This window comes from Cheilinus undulatus, linkage group 9 (genome assembly GCF_018320785.1).
Source record: "Cheilinus undulatus linkage group 9, ASM1832078v1, whole genome shotgun sequence".
NCBI lineage: Eukaryota > Metazoa > Chordata > Actinopteri > Labriformes > Labridae > Cheilinus > Cheilinus undulatus.
In genome coordinates, this window is record NC_054873.1 from 32,891,312 (window position 1) to 32,907,623 (window position 16,312).

General features: G+C 39.6%; 1 protein-coding gene across 2 annotated transcripts in view; it reads left to right on the plus strand.

The window, feature by feature from the left end:
* ldlrad3 (low density lipoprotein receptor class A domain containing 3) overlaps positions 1 to 16,312 on the plus strand; it is a 154,605-nt gene that overhangs the window by 66,875 nt on the left and 71,418 nt on the right. The window lies entirely within an intron of this gene.

Genomic DNA, 16,312 nt, shown 5'->3' on the forward strand with positions numbered 1-16,312 from the left:
GACATTTGCTGGAAATCTTTGAAAATATTAAGAATTGCATTGTTAAAGCTTCATGTTGTTTTGTTTTTTATTTTTTTATTTTTTTTTGTTCTATGACAAAGCATACTATTAACGACCAGGCCAGGCCAAATCCCAGTAATGAAAAACATCTCGATGTAAAAAAGGTTCAAAATCTTTTAAAATGAGGCTCTAATATCTGCTCTAGCATGCTGTGGGCATGCCTGTTGAATATGCCGACCTACGCCACTAATGACAAGGACGATCCTCTCTCTAGTTTAAAAGAAATGCAACAACTTGAATGGAGGACTCATCTGTCTGCTCTCCTGGACTTATCAGCTCTATGTTTGAGCCACCAGGGGCACCATCACATTCACATTGTTACAGGCAGATCGTTTAGTGCTAAAAATCTTTGTTTGATTATGTCATCCTTCATTTTAACCCTCTGACTGACAACACAGGTTGTTAAAAGTTGTATAACATTTGAAGCATAAATTGTAGCCTCTTGCTTTTTTCCACCTATAGAGCTCGCTGTTTTGCCATTACAATGACGCTATCCCTGGCTTCGAATTCCTCATGGAAGCTTTTCTAGTGAGCCTGGAACTTTGGTGACTTTCCAGTGTCTTTAAAGATTAAATCCACACCTGTAAATCTAACATTGAACGTCTTTTCATCCATTTTTAAATCAGTTTTTGATCGTTTCTACTGCTAGCCTTGCATGCTAACATATTGTATTCCACTATACTTTGTGATTGGCTGTGACAGCCAATGGCTGTTCCATAGTCACATCATGCTTTATCAAACTGCTCATGTCACACTTAGACCATGATTAGACGGTCTGAGTAGCTCATAATGGAAAGAAAAAGAGACAGATATGCTGTGATGTGGCCCCCTGTGTCACTGCAGACAGGACCTACTTTGCATAATCGCACAAATAGATATACAAGAAAGCACATTATTTGTAAAGAATATTTGAAGATTTCTTTTTTACATAATTATTTTTTTTTTTTTTTGATGAGAGAACAAGTTTGTGCAACAAAAGGTCTTGATTGTGTACTGTGTGTCACACATTAAAATCTACCTAGTAACTCATTACTCCTAACTCTGATTAAATTAAAGTGCTCAGTACTTTTATATTGTTGTACAGATAGTTGAGTGGGACAAGTCATTTGATTTGAGTCGTTACTGAGCCCTACATTTTGCCCTGCCCGGAAAGAACCTACCCCCTAAAGTGATGAAAAACTTTGTAACAGTTTTGAAATTCAAAATTTAATCACACATAGTCCTAAACTTTTTTATGTTACAGACAAATTTAAGAATTTGCTTTACAGGGACATAAATTGATAAGGACTGAAAAGGGCAAGGTCATCATAGAAATCAGTCATACTGCTTTGTTCACTGTGGTTACAAAGACTGTTAAAAATGTGCTTTAAATTGTCCAAGGATGAGCGCAGATCTGTGGCCACCAACATTTTCAATTAATGGTCCCCTATAATGTTTACAGAGAAAACTAGGTCTTTTGGCTTAATTTCATTTGAAAATTTAAAAGTTATTAGAAAATGAACCTCCAGTGTAAGACTGGAAGGATATTATGGAAGGATAAAACACATTTTCTACAGTCTGATTACTATTCCTATGACAGGGAAATCAATAAAAAATGGACCTCACATATTTCCAGTGGTGAATATCTACTCAAAATGCCTCCATGATCTACCAGTAGATTAGCATCTACAGGTTGCTGACCCCTCGTGTAGATCATTGAAAATATCTGAGTCCAATATCACCATTTAACTGCACAGAGTATTCGCCATTTTGTGTTGCTATCTAAATTATCATACACTACATGAAGCTATTAATGTATCCTGCAATGCATTTGACAGTGTTGTACAACCAGTGGTCGTTAACCAAGCAAAATCTAATATCTTGTGTTGGGATTTCCATTGCAAGGGACAAAGCTTGGTGAATTGTGACAAGTGGGAACCCCGAATACAGGAACACAGAACAGTGAACTGGTGGCGTTCTTTCTAAATTCTAGAAGTTTTTGAATAAATAGTTTATCTCTATTTACATAATCTACATAAGAAAATAGAATCTGTACTCAGGTGTCCAGACTGCCAGCTTAGGAAATGTTCTACTTTCATTTTTTGTTTTACATTTGCAGTCTGAGCTGTATGGACCAATCACATTTCAGCAGAATATGTTGCATAAAGGAGAAAAACTATGTGGACTGAAGACTTACCAGCTCCCATTAGAGGTAATCTAACAATGATTTATTGGTCTCTTTAAACAGATATCTAAAGAGCATTATAGATCAAACATTCCCGCTTAATCCACAAATCCGTTTGATGCTGCATTGTTGAAGATAATTAGCTTTAAGAATTCCTGACTACCTGAAGAACTACCAGGAACAATCAAACCACCTTCCAAGAACAAACCATTTTATTTATTTATTTATTTATTTTTTAAACAGAAAAATCCTGCATGCATGCCCACTTTTTACAAATCTTCATCTTGCTGTTATTTTCGGACTTCATCCCCATTAAATCAGAGTAAATGCTTTCTTTTATGGGCTCATGCACCTGAAGTGGTTTTGTGACCTACAGTATATTCCACTGATAAACTGAACGACAGTGACCTAAATATCACCATTATCAGAGTTATAACAGTATTGTTAAATTAGCTACAGTGTTCAAATTGTGATGCATTTGAACTCAAGTTTTTTTTTAACAACCTTTAACCCTTCAGTTTGACAGTGCACTATTGATTCTTTTCTATTGTTATCTTAAAAGACAGAATGGTGATTTAGTTTTTAAACAGAAATAGTTAAGCTGATCAAAGCTTGAGTGATAAGTAAAAATATCATGACCTCATCTTATATTTTATGTAATGTTAAAAACCACATTTCTCACCCTCACAACTGTATTGTATTCATGTTTCCTATCAAAATTTGAGGTTTGTTATTCCTGGTGTCACATTTGAAGACATAATTGCAGTGTTTACATTTGCCAGGTCGTCATTTTCCTGAGCTGACCTTCAACACATCTGTCAGCTCCTTAAGTTAGCTAATTAACTTTTGTACTGATGATTTTAATGTAGATTTCCACATTGGATTAGTATTTTAACTGACAAAACCAGTGGTTGAAAAGGTACACAATTATTGTACTCAAGTAAAAGTAAAGTTACTCTGTTTAAAACTTACTTAAGTAAAAGTAAGCACTGGTCTATGACACTACACAAGAAAAAGTAAAAAAGTATTAATTTAAAAACTGAGTGCTGAGAAGTAACAGAAGAGTTTTTCAGTGAAATAGAGGAAAATAGCGGCTTGATAGCACAGTGGTTTAGATTGTTGACTGTGGTATGGGAGATCAGGGGTATAAATTCCAGTCAGAGCATGGGAACACCTGTCCCAGATGAAACTTGCTTGGATAAACATGTCTGCTAAATGACATTGTAATATTGTAAATATGATATTTACTTACTGGAAAGAACAACAAGAGAATAGATCTACGACCAGGTTGTACAGGTCAAGTCACACCTCTGTATTAAGCTAAAATACACAGAAAAATTGACAGCACATGTGAAAGTGTCTACATTGGTCCACAGAACATATACATAACTATTTATCTTGATAGCAAGGCAATGCATACTGATAAAGAATATGCATCCTTTAGGAGCAGCTATAGTCACAGGCTGTAACTCTAACTCAGTGGATAACATCGAAAAACAGCAACAATCCATGAGAAACATGAGTAAAAGAAACCCAGCTGTGATCCCAGTACAAAAACATCCAAACACAACTACACACATATAGAATACATCTAAATGCTTTGCCCAAGGGCATGATTGGAGACTCCGTCCATGCAAACCCCCAGATTTGAAAACGCAGTGGCCAGAGCATAGACAAATTGATTCCTCACTGAGTTGAACCAACACTAGTGGATCAACACTGAAGACCATTTCACTCAGAATGGAGTAACCATCATCTCTGAAAAGCTTAACCCTGAATTATCAGAACTCTAGTTTTTGCTCTCACTATGTGCTACTGTGTAGTAAACAGAAGTGGAAAAGTATAAGAGCATTTTACTCAAGTAAAAGCACAGTTACTCTGGTTAAAACCTTCTTAAGTAGAAGTAGAAGAACTGATTTCAAAATGTACTCAAAAATTAAAAGTATCTGAAAAAACTACTTAATTAAAGTAACCTGAGTAAATGTAATAAGTTACTTTCCACCCTTAGACAAGACTTGCTGCAACGTTTGGGCACGCTTTTCATGGCAATATGTCCAGCAGTCAAAGGTAGTGAGTGCTTCCACAGTCTGAGTTTTTTTTTTTCTTATGTGGCCAGCAGTCAAAATGATTGCACTTTCATTTAATTTGATTCATAATGCTGATATGCTTTGAGCTTATAAACTGATTAGCCTGCAGCAAGTTCTCCTTGCTTGCTCTTGTGCATGTTACTGCTCTGTACACCGGCAGACAGTGCTGTAGTCGACAGACCACAGTCAATCTGTAGACTTTTTTCCATTTAACTCAGTAAACCTATGTTGCATGCTTTATGGTCATTATTTATGGGATTTTAAAGCATGGTTATTAAATTTGGTGTGATAATTGTGGGTAATTTTGTCACAGTTATTAAAACTGGAGACGAGTGTCACTTTTTTTTCTTGTGGTGATAGTTTCACTTTGTAGTACCCCACAGAGCACTCCTTACATGGGGAGGAGGGAGTAATGAATGAGAGTCCAGTTTTATACAAAAACTTGGCCATTTTTGACCCTTGTCTTTCTGCCTATGTTGTTCTTTGCATTAAAACAACTTTAGGGTTAGATATCTGTACACAGATGTACATTCTTTGTTATCCTCCAGGACTTAACTTTATTTCTACTGTACAGATTTGTGCCAGAAGACAGCTCTAGATAGCGAGCAGATCCCTGTAAGCTGTGCTGCTTAGACTGTGACGATGGGTGTCTCTGATCCACTGAATTATTATGCAGAGCCTGAGGTAAAGGTCATATGTGGTGACACCTGCCCGGTGTCTCATTAATGAGATTTTTGTTTTTTTTTTTTTGAAAATCACATTGCTAATGGGGAAACACAGAGGAGAGCAAATCAATTTTGGACTTGCAAATTACTTGTTTGGACACGCAAAGATCAATTTTCTTTTGAACCAGGGTAAAGTTTGCAAAAAACAACCAACAAGCCAAAAACGTGGGCACAATGGGGTGCATCAGCTGAATCAGTAGAAAAGTGTCTGGAGAGATAGAACCACCCACTCATGAACTTCTGGTGACACTTTCTGGCAGATTTTCATTTCTTCGAGGCACTCGCAAAAAACTTCTTCCCACCTTTTTTGTTGACCTGACTGTGTTTTATTGAAGTGCTTTCAGTGGGTGAAGGAGTTCAGAAGAGATTCAAACAGGTCTGCGTTTGCTTGCCTCTGCCCTTTACCTATTTACTTATTGAAGAAATGTTGAAGCGTGCTTCGCTCCAAAGGCCAGGGATTTTCTCTTGAATGGTCAGAGAATATTTTTCAACTTTAAAAACAGACTTCTCCGTCCACTTCTCTCCTGCTTGTTTGTTCTTATGGTTCCCTCCAGCACAGGGGCCATCTGAGTCATGTAAGCACTATTGCTGGCTCTAAAACAACAGTCTGGGCACAGAGGACTGAGGCAATATCTCCAGCTTGAGTCTTATTGCATTAAAGATGCAGCTTATTATATTACTGTCATGCTGAAGCAAGCCAAGACCCCCCTACAGATCCTTTTAATCAAGTCCAGCTTTTATATGGAGGGCCACCTCTGCTTTGCCCTCCAAAAATTTAACAATTTAAAATGGAAACAGATCATAAGTTTTACTGTAACTCCAATATGAAGAATTTTCTCAATGTGGGATGTCTTAGGAGTCATTCTGCGATGATTCAGAGTCAGGCTGCTGACTGATTCCTCACTCAAAGAGGTCAAAAGAACCACCCCGCTCTCCGGTGTCCATAACGACAGCCTGCGAGGGTGTTACACCAAATGGATACTGACAGAAGAGAGAAGGCGGTGAGCTGACTGAGCTCACTGGGCCTCAGAGCCAGGATTAGCCTCTTTGCCCTTGTCCGTGCAGGGCATGAGCAGGCGGGGTATGTTGTGGGGCCAAAAGGATGTATGGACATGATTTTTAAAAGGGAAGAAAGATGGGGGGCCAGAACTGCAGTTGGGAGAAAGATTTTAAAAAAGTGTCTATGAAATAGATGTTTTCTTTCTTTTGAGCAGGTTGTGCTGCAGGCTGAGGCGGTGTCCTCTTTGAGTGAAAGGATCCCCGTCTTCACAGTCTACACTTATTAACTTCTGTGCAAGTTCAACTTTTACCCCGCACTTATGTGAAAGTCAGAAACTGATAAAAAAGAAAGATCAAAGCACATCAAGCATGGATCAGCAAATAAACTACACATCCCCTCATTTTCTGCCCAAAAAAGTTTCAACCTGTCTTGAATAAAGGATTATATGCCCATGTAACACACCCCTATAGGGAGAGAGCACTGCAACATAAAAGTGTTAAAAGGATGCTCTCTAAACCAAAGGATGAAACTTGATTCCCATTGACAGATAAATTATTTCAGGCAGCAAAATACAGTGAATGTCAGGAAAAGAGGCACAATCTCAGTGAACAGATGCCAACAATATAAAAGATACTATAGTGTTTTAAATCATTAATTAACCCATCAAAACAAAAACAAAATACATGAGAAGGATCTTGCAGTTGAAATAGCTGGAAAAAAGCACTTCTCTGAAAACTAAAAGCAATAAACTCTTTCTGACAGTTTAGACTTTGACACCAAATGACCAAATCCTAAACCTTTTTCTAGAACAAATAAATGTCCAGCTTTGTCTGTGTAAGTTTGTGGGATGAGGATAGGACTAGTTGCTTCTGTTACTTTCATGCTGTGTTCTACAGTTCTGTTTGAAACCTGGACTTTTTGATGCAAGCACGATGAGGATGAGACAATCCAGAAGATGCACTCCCCCTTTAAAGACAGAAAACTCTAGCCACTAAAGAGAAGACACCTGCAGAAGTACACGCAAAGATGACAACAGATGATGGGGCAAACACTCCCACACTAACATAGGAAACAAAATGACTCCTGAATACAGGTGCAATAAAGTAAAGTTACATTTATTCAAATTACTGTAATTGAGTATTTTTTGTGTACTTGTACATTTGGAGTAGATTTTGAAATCAGTTATTCTACTTCCACAGCACATTTTAACCAGCATGATTGCACTTTTCCTTGAGTACAACACTTTTCCCACCTCTGTTGACCACACAGTAGCACAAAGGAAGAAAATAATTCCACATCACACCCCAAAACAGCAAAAGCTGGTATGTTGATATTCAGGGTTAAACATTTCAGAGATTATTTTTAATCCCAAAGTGTAATTCTTACTCATTCTGAGTGAAATGGTCTTTGGTTAGAGTTATTTGACAGTGTTTATCCACCAGTGTTGGTTCAACTCGAGTCAGCTGATCTAATCTCTGCCCTCTGTGATTTAAATCTGGGGATGTCATGCCAGACTTAACTGGTATGACCAAACGTGTGTATGCGTTATGTAAGTTCATTCAAGAACACTCGTCACATGTTTAACTATTTTATTACAAAATGGGTGTCCAGTTTTACCCTTTCCAGGGAGCCCATAGCATAGAAACCCCCTTATGAGTAGCTACATTTATGCATACTGACTACAATAAAATTTGTTCAAAAGCAACTAATCCATAGTAAAATGAATCTGAATATGAGGGTGAACAAGCTTTATGCTATAAAGGAGGAGGCTGGGGTGGAGGAGGTTAAGCCCTGCCAGCCTCAGCATGGTGCATCAGCAGTAATGGAAGCAGGGATTAGTGTGAAGTGTGTCATATTTAAATGGACTGCTGTGTTGGGAGAAAGAGCTGTGATTGGCTGTGGAAGCTGGCAGACAAAAATTGGGATCAGCTGGCCAACAGCTGATCACAGCTGGGTGTATGACTTCCATGTCTTGCATGAACTAACGCTGATCCTCTTTTTACTTTAGCTGAACAGTGTATTTTCTTTCACAATAAAAGTTCAAGAAATGTTTGGGCATTATGTACAACAGAAAATAAAAACGGAATTAAATCATTTTCAGATTTCATAAACTCAGATTTTATTCACAATAGAACATAAACAACATATTAGATGGTGAAAATGAGACACTTAGCCAAAATATCAGCTCATTTTGAATTTGATGGCAGCAACATATCCTAAAAGGTAGAAATGGGGCAACAAAAGGCTGGAAAAGCAAGGGGTACTGATGAAAAAGAGCTGGATTAACATTTTACAACTAATAAAGTCAGTAGCATGATAGGTATAAAAGGAGCCTTGTAGGAGAGGTAGAGTCTCAGAAGTGACAATCTGAGCAGAATCTACTCTCCATAGCTCATTTAAAATGGACTTAGATAAAATGGAAAACTGTTCTGTGGCCAGATGAATCAAATTAAAAACCATGGGCCTGGGACTAAGGAGAAGAGGGGCATTTCAAACTCTGTATCTGTTATGATATGGGGTTGCATTATTGCCAATAACCTGGGCAGCTTACATCTGGAACAACACAATCAATGCTGAAAAATACAGCTGAAAACAATTGGTGCATCTTAAAAAGAAAGATCCAGCAAAGATCACCCAGGACTGAGCGGCTGGAATCTTGAATCCAACAAGAATGGGACAATTCTCTCCCAAAACTCCAGCAATTGGTCTTCCAGATGTTTGCAGACTGCCACTAAAAGAAGAGGGGATGCTATGCAATAGTAAACATGGCCATGCTCCTGTTTATTTGAGATGTGTTGCTGCCATCAAATTAAAAATAAGCTAATATTTTTCATAAAATGCTGAAATATCTCAGTTTAAACATATGCTGTGTCATTTATATTCCTTTGTGAATAATATATGGGATTATGAGATTTGCAAACCATTGCATTCTGTTTTTATTTACTTTTTACACCGTGCCCCAACCTTTCTGAAATTTGTGTTGCATATTAATTTGTCATATGACCACTGTGTACTTGTTCATCAGACATGCAGGATTTGTCTTTTAACCAGCACGTCTATGAAGGAAGACTCTGTTGGTTTAAACTGCATATGAATGGTAGCCCATCTCCCTCCTGCCCTGCTTTATTCAGTCAGTATGAGACCCACAGGAAGAATAGCAAAGTGGAGGCTGATGTTTTGTCAGTTAATTTAAAAGTCTATTAATACTCCATAACAATAAGGGATAACTGTGGAGAGTTTTTCATTACCTGATGCACTGTTTATTGATCCTGTTAGCGCTTCAAAACAATCAGTCGCAAAATAAATTCAGTTCATTGGATTACTTGAATATTATCACATTATTGCTTTGTGCAGTCATATCACAGCCAAAGCCTGGAGCAACATCAATGCTGCTTTATTTTTGTGTTTGGGTTTTTTGCATGTTGTGACCTCCAAAAAACTGCTGTGAGGTACTGAGTTCAAAAGAGCTGCTAAATGCTTATCTACAGCAAAGTTCTCCCTCACAGCAGAGGTGGAAACAGCTAAAAAGACTTCTAAGACTGATTGCGTATGATCTAGATGTCAAGGTTTCTACATTGCCATTTCTTTACCCAAACCCACTTTGAGATGGGAAGTTGCTAAGATTAGGAGTGTGTTTTTGTGAGATAAACACAGTGACCAATGACTGACTCCTAACACTAAGAAACATTTACGCTGACTGATGCTTGTTGCTACCTTATTTTTGTAGGTGTTCTTTTATCTGAGTGTTGTGTGTTGGATTGGGTTTTACACTTGAGAGGGAAAAGCAGGTGGAAGAGAAGAGTACTCAAAGAATTTACCCGATTGTGCTGTCACTGGCCATCCTCAAACATTTGTAATGAAAATTAACATTGGTATCGACAAACACTAGAGATGCTGGCTTGACTCCTTTGTGACGACTTACATTGGAGCTTATCGGGTAGCGTTGGCAAGACCATATAATGCCAGGAGAGCAGAGATGGGAAGGGTCAACTGCTGTATATGGGCTTCTACAGGCAGTTTTTCTGGGCCTGATCTAGCTCACCGCATACAGGGTACCAGGGACCAGGTGGGTTGAACCCTTTGGGGGCAGGTACTCAGCGTGTGCTCAGCTATGAGGATACCTGGAGAGATAGGGCATGAGCCTGGTGCAGGCCTGGACAATGCAAAGGGACAGTACAAGGCCAAGTTTGATACTGTGAAGTGCCGAACCATAAGAACCCACTGTGACACGGGTGTCACACAATATCTTATGTTCCGTAATTTTCTTTGAAAATCTTCATCTTTGATTTTTAAACTCCCACCTGACCTGGCAAAAGCTGAGATGAATGACAGTCGCTCTTGCAGTGTGACATAGTCTGCCAGGACACCGACATGATATATAAAATTTTCTAGCTGTACCGTTTGATTTTTTGTTACATTAAAAATAAACTAAAGGTTTATCTGGTGTTAAAATCAAACAAGATTAAGTAAGAAATCCTGGGTACGTTGATCCACATAAAAGTCAGGAAACCCGATTTGTGGCCACATATCAATGTCCAGGAAATAGTATGGATCTTTGTCGAGTCCAAACATCCCTTATTTAAGTGGATGTGAGTTTGTTTTTCTCCGCTTTTTACCACTACTCATGGAGCAAACAGTTGTGTTTTGCAACCCCAACAGTCGTGTAGAGTGTTAAAAGTGATGTGGGTGTAAACCCTCTATTGTGTGTGTAGCTCCACCCTTTTGGGATGGATAGGTAAGAGTTGCACCCCTACAGAAGGGCTGCCAAAAAAGTGGGATGTACCGGTCAATTATTGGGGACCCTTTCCAACTTTTGATAACAGGAACTTAAATAAATGTCTACCGTGCTGTAGCAAACTAAACTTGACCGCTCAGTGGAAACAACCTTTTGACGCCCCTTGAGTCCAACCTGACCTTGGCCTGAGAGGAAGGGCGGGGATCCTGTTCTGACCCAGTTCCAGGTTGGGGGCCTTGTCAGGCCAGTCTCTGACTCGGGAAGATGAACTCACCTGTAATCCTGATGTTGACAGGTCACACACATAACGGTATTTAGCTAGGCTAACTGGGCTAATTTTCTTGGTATCTTGTCACATTTGTTTCTTTGTTGTTTTCTTTTTTATAGCACAAGACCACTACGTAGCATCACACACAGTACTCCTGTTGTAGCTTCAGTATGATTGACTCTCATTGCCCAGCCTTCTCAATGACCTATGAACTCATGCAAAGTTGGGAAGTGAGCAGATAATGTCATGATATCAGCATACTATGATCGTTTGGGGTCACACTTAGAAGTCTGATGTGGTGCCACCCTAAGAGACCAAAAAAGGGAAAGGGATTGGGAATATGCTGCATGGATTGCAGCATGGACTACAGAAGAAGTTGGAAAGCAGAGATTGGGTTAATAGGATTGAGTCTGGTGCATCCCATGTGCTTAACGGTTGACTGATCCATGCGCGAGTGTAATTAATACAGAGGAACAGGGATGAAATATTGATTAGAGCTTACATACAGTCTCTAATTCTGTCTCCCGCCCTTCTTTTTTCCTTCATTTCCCAAGAATGCTATCCTTGTCCAGTCGATAGTCACAAATTAGATAAAATGATTGCTTGGGGATCTTCAAAGGAATATGAAATGCTGCCTTGTCATTTTACAACACATTTTTGGGAACTACCAGTTCAAACAAGGCAATTTAGCAGCAAGAAGCTCCCTATGATGAATATTGCAGCAAGGTTATTATCTGCCTGATCTCTCACTGCTTTTTCTCTACATGCCCTTGCCTCTATCTCCTTTTATCGGAAGTTGTTGAAATATTACTGATATTTTTGCGCATGAGCCTGCTGCGCAGTATATGAGTCACACTTGCTTCCTCATCTAGCATGAATTTGGATAGTTTAACCGAACACCTCTGGCTTCTGAAAATGAAAGGAGGGCTTTCATTTTGTCATGCCTCCCCCCTGCGCTCATTGTTTTGTAACGCTGCCATGCAGGGCTCATACAGTGAGACTTACAGGATGATTATTCTGACCCCCAAGCCCTCTAGACTAAAACCGCCCTCGCCCTCCTTGCTTACACCCTGACTCCATTACCTATTGATTTCCTTCCCTCAGAAGTGCTCAGCAAGGTCAGGGGAACCTTTGAAGTCATCAGCTGTCTCTTCTTTGCCTCGGCCTTTGCTCATTCTCCGCTCTTTTCTCTCTTATTAGCCTCTTCCTCCAGTGTTTTTCCTCGCTCCGTCAATCATGCATGCCCATCACGACCCAGCGTACCTGTGTGCCAAACAAGTTATTCTTTTCTCTGGGGAACATAGAGAGGGAGAAAAGGGGAGAAGTGTGGAGAGGGGGCATAGAGGTGCTTACAAGTGGAAGAGCAAAGCGTGCTGGATTTTCAACGGGAGCCATGCTGTCGGCTGACATGAATACTGGCGCCACGGGGGAGGCAGAGACGGGATAGAAGAGACGCAACTATGTGTTAGGCTATCAAATGAGTGACTTGTAAACTGAAAATATACCGTGATGCTACAATCCTTGGCCTTGATTTGAACTTGTTTTTTCTTTAAGAAAGAAGGATTTTTTTTTTCAAAAGTGTTGCATTTCTAAATCTACAAAATAACAACAAATCAAGTCTGGATGTTTGGAGGAACTGCACAGTATTTTCAATTAAATCTGTTCCTCTGGGAGAAGTTTTAGTGAGATGTCAAAATAAGCACCCAAGTAGGGAGCGTAGGTGCCTGTAATTGTAAAGGAGTCAGTAAACATAGCAGGAGGGCATGTTTATGTGTCTGCTCCACTCTGTGCCTTTGTTTGTGTGTCCTCCAACTGTTTCACTGTGATCTGACCATGTTTTTCTGCTAGTGATAGTCTTACCTGAAGGAATCAGCCCCAACGCTCACCCCATTCGTTTTCATTTGTGCTGCTCAGCTGAACGCTGGAACCAATGTTTGGAAGCGGTCCAACAGCCTGCCCGCCTTTTGCGTAAACAACTTCAACAAAGGCTTAGAGATGAGAACGAACATTTGGCATGGAGATAAAACCGAGAAACAGAGTGATGTGAGGAGGGATGAAAACTGGATGGAGTGGATGTTTATAGGCTGCAGAGTGAGGTGAAGATGCCGACATGAATCAGTACAAAGTGGATCCACATTAGTATTTGAATATGAAAGAAGGAAATCCTGGGACTGAAATATTACAGGAACTCTTTGACTGTATTCAAACAGCCAGCTTTGTCCTCTAACATCAGGCTGAGGGGAAGCCAATGCTGCTTTAATGCCTCACTTCTGTGTTCCAGGGTACAAGTGCTATGAATTAAAGATGATCTACATAGACCAACCCTACGGCTGATTTGTGGGCGCCGCCATCTTGCGCGGCCACCATTACTGCGGTGGAACTGTGGTGTCCACTACCCCTTGCTGGCTGTGACAGTAGCAGATATGTTTGGAATAAAAACGTTACAGAACTGCAAGGGAACCGTAGTCTGAGGGCTTTGACTTCAGTTATATTTTACAAAATAAATGTAATTTACCCATGTCAAATATTTATTTCAGGAATACAGTAAAAAGGTGAACTTAGGTCCAGAGTTCATGCTAGACTCTCATAGCTGACCCACCTCCAGAACCCATAGTGACCACTTTTTTTTGGAGGGATGGAAATTAAAAATATCCTTATTATTGCAACGAGGAATATGATCATTAAAATCAATAATAATTTTACTAACTAAGAACTGTGTCTTTTATATGCAACTAACTCGGGCTAAATTGCAAAGACTTTGTATTTATTATTATTTTAATATATCCTTTAGTTATTTTTGTTATTTTAAGATACTTTTGAGTATTGTTAAGTGAGTATTTGGGGCGTTATTAGCGGCAGGGTTGGGGGGCCTTATATCAGAGTCTGCTTAGGGTCTCACTTTGGCCAGTCCTGGATCAAATTGTCCTTCAATGAATGGAGTATCTCAGAATCGCTGTATCATGATACCATTGATATCATGGACAAAATTGTACTGTAGCTGGGAATACACTGTAGTCATATTTGTTGCAATTATTTTTGCTTCACTAAGTACTGCAAAGTCCTCCCACCCAAAACATGACTTTCACAAAAAAGTGCCATGTATAGCATACATTACTTTCTGAGACCATTTCTCCTGTTTTCATGGAATTATATTGGTGTCCTCAAAGTTTTAAAACTGATTTAAAAGCTTTGCATTGCTTATAAGCACTTAATGATGCTGTAGCCTCCTAGATTTATGCTTATGCTATGAACCAGTTAACCCACAGGATCTCTGGCTGTCCAAAGTACAAGACTTAAGCCTTCTGTGAGGCAATTTTTAGCTTTACCCTCTCTTCCACCCTCAGTTTGTGCCTTCTAATTAATTTTTTTCTTCATCTAGCTCAGAAACTGTTCAGCTCAAACTATAAAGGACTGTGCATCCTCCAAAAAAAACAGCTAAGCACATTAGCTCTATCCTTCCAAGCACTGTCTCTCCCACCCATGAATCCCCCTTCATGAGCTTGCCCTTCATGTGACTTTTGAGCTAATTTGGAACACAAACACTGGGTCAGATGAATCGTGCCAGCAGTAGACGTGGTAATGAGGGTTTGGGGGAGGGAGTGAGTGATTGAGGAATATCAGAGCATGGCTATTTAACAAAATGATAAAATACACTGGGAATGGTGTTTTTCAAGAAGAAACTCGCAAATCTCAACAAGTTTTCTGCATTTCTAGTCTAAAAAACAAAGAAGCAGACAGATCCAGACACGGAAAATGAATGAAATTACAGAATAAAGGATGCCGCTGCCTTTGTTTGTGACTCGGTGAATTAAAATCTACCCCTCCACTGCAGCATTTTTCGCATCTTTTCCTTTTATGTGTTGCTACAGCTCAGAGCCATGTCTGTGTTCTCGTCCCTGGACTCTAATGAGTGTGATATACCGTGTTAAATGAGCTTTGGGTGGTATGGGCCTCTGCTGTCCAGGTAAACAAAGGCTTCTCAGACTATAGACACACAGATCGGGCTGTATCCCAGCTTCCTTCTGCGTTCAGCGGATTACATTTCATCCTGGAGACTGGCGCTCCAAACCCTCTTGGTTGTTATGCTGAGCCCTCCCCCCCACTCTCCCTCTCTCTACACATAATCGGCGCAGCTTGAAAGAGCTCATAAATCAGCCTACCACAATATATTGTAGAGGGAAAAATGTGCGCCCCTGGCATTTGAGGCGGCACAATGCCAACCTATGAGCAGGCCAATTCTACCCTTTGTATTCAGGAGAGAGAGAGAGAGAGTGTTTGGTGCCTTGCTTTGAGATGTCCACTTTCTCTCTTTTTCTCGCCCCATTAATGTATGAGTGGGTGGGATGTTCCATCCTTTTATTGTTCAGAAGTATTTAAAGTGATTATAATGCTGCTTCCTCTCTGGTATTAACTTGTAGTATTATTTAACAAGTATAGTAACAAAGTCTGAGTTGCTTTGGCTTTCTCTGTTTCCAGAAGCATGTTTACAGCAGAATTAAATCTACAACAAAGACATATTTACAAGTTTAGTCTTTGTATTATTATGCAAATTAGAGTGAGAGAATAATCCAAGCATACAGAGAAACCAAAGATACTGTATTCTGGCTCAAAACTCTGCTCTGTAAATCTGTTTTACCGCCATTGGCTTTTAAAATTCTTCCTTCGCATTTATTGACCTTAAGCAAGGTCCTTTATTTTCTGATGTCTTCACTTCCATCTACCTGCTGTCTTGTTTTTCCTCTCTCTGCTGGGAAAGATCAATGTGTTTGAGTTAAAACTAAGGGTAAAGTGCTAAACGGAGGGTACCAAGCATTGATGTTCTGCGGGCTCGTCACTCACTCTCAGGCCTGTCCTGGGAGATAAGACCCGTGGCCTGCTTAAGGTTGATCAATGGCGGAATCCATACAAACGCTCTCCCACACGATTTGCTCTCTTTGTCTTTGTCATTAACTTGGTTTCTTCTCCTATCAAGACTTCGTGCTCAGGATCTTAGCCTTTACATGTCATACTTCAGAAAATGTGGAAAACAAAAAATGAGCTGCCTAATTATGTGTCTCTATAACAAAGGAGCAGTTTAACCATTTAGTTTTGTACAGTAAAGGCTTAGATACAGTCCCTGTAAAAAGTTTTTTACAGGCACTGACTTGAAGAGGATGGATATTTATGCAGTCATTTCTTTTTTTTGCTGGCCTAAAAAAGTAGGGTAAAACATCCAAAGGGGTGACCATACTGATGTTTTTAAATGGATCCATATTCTGTCATCACATATGTTG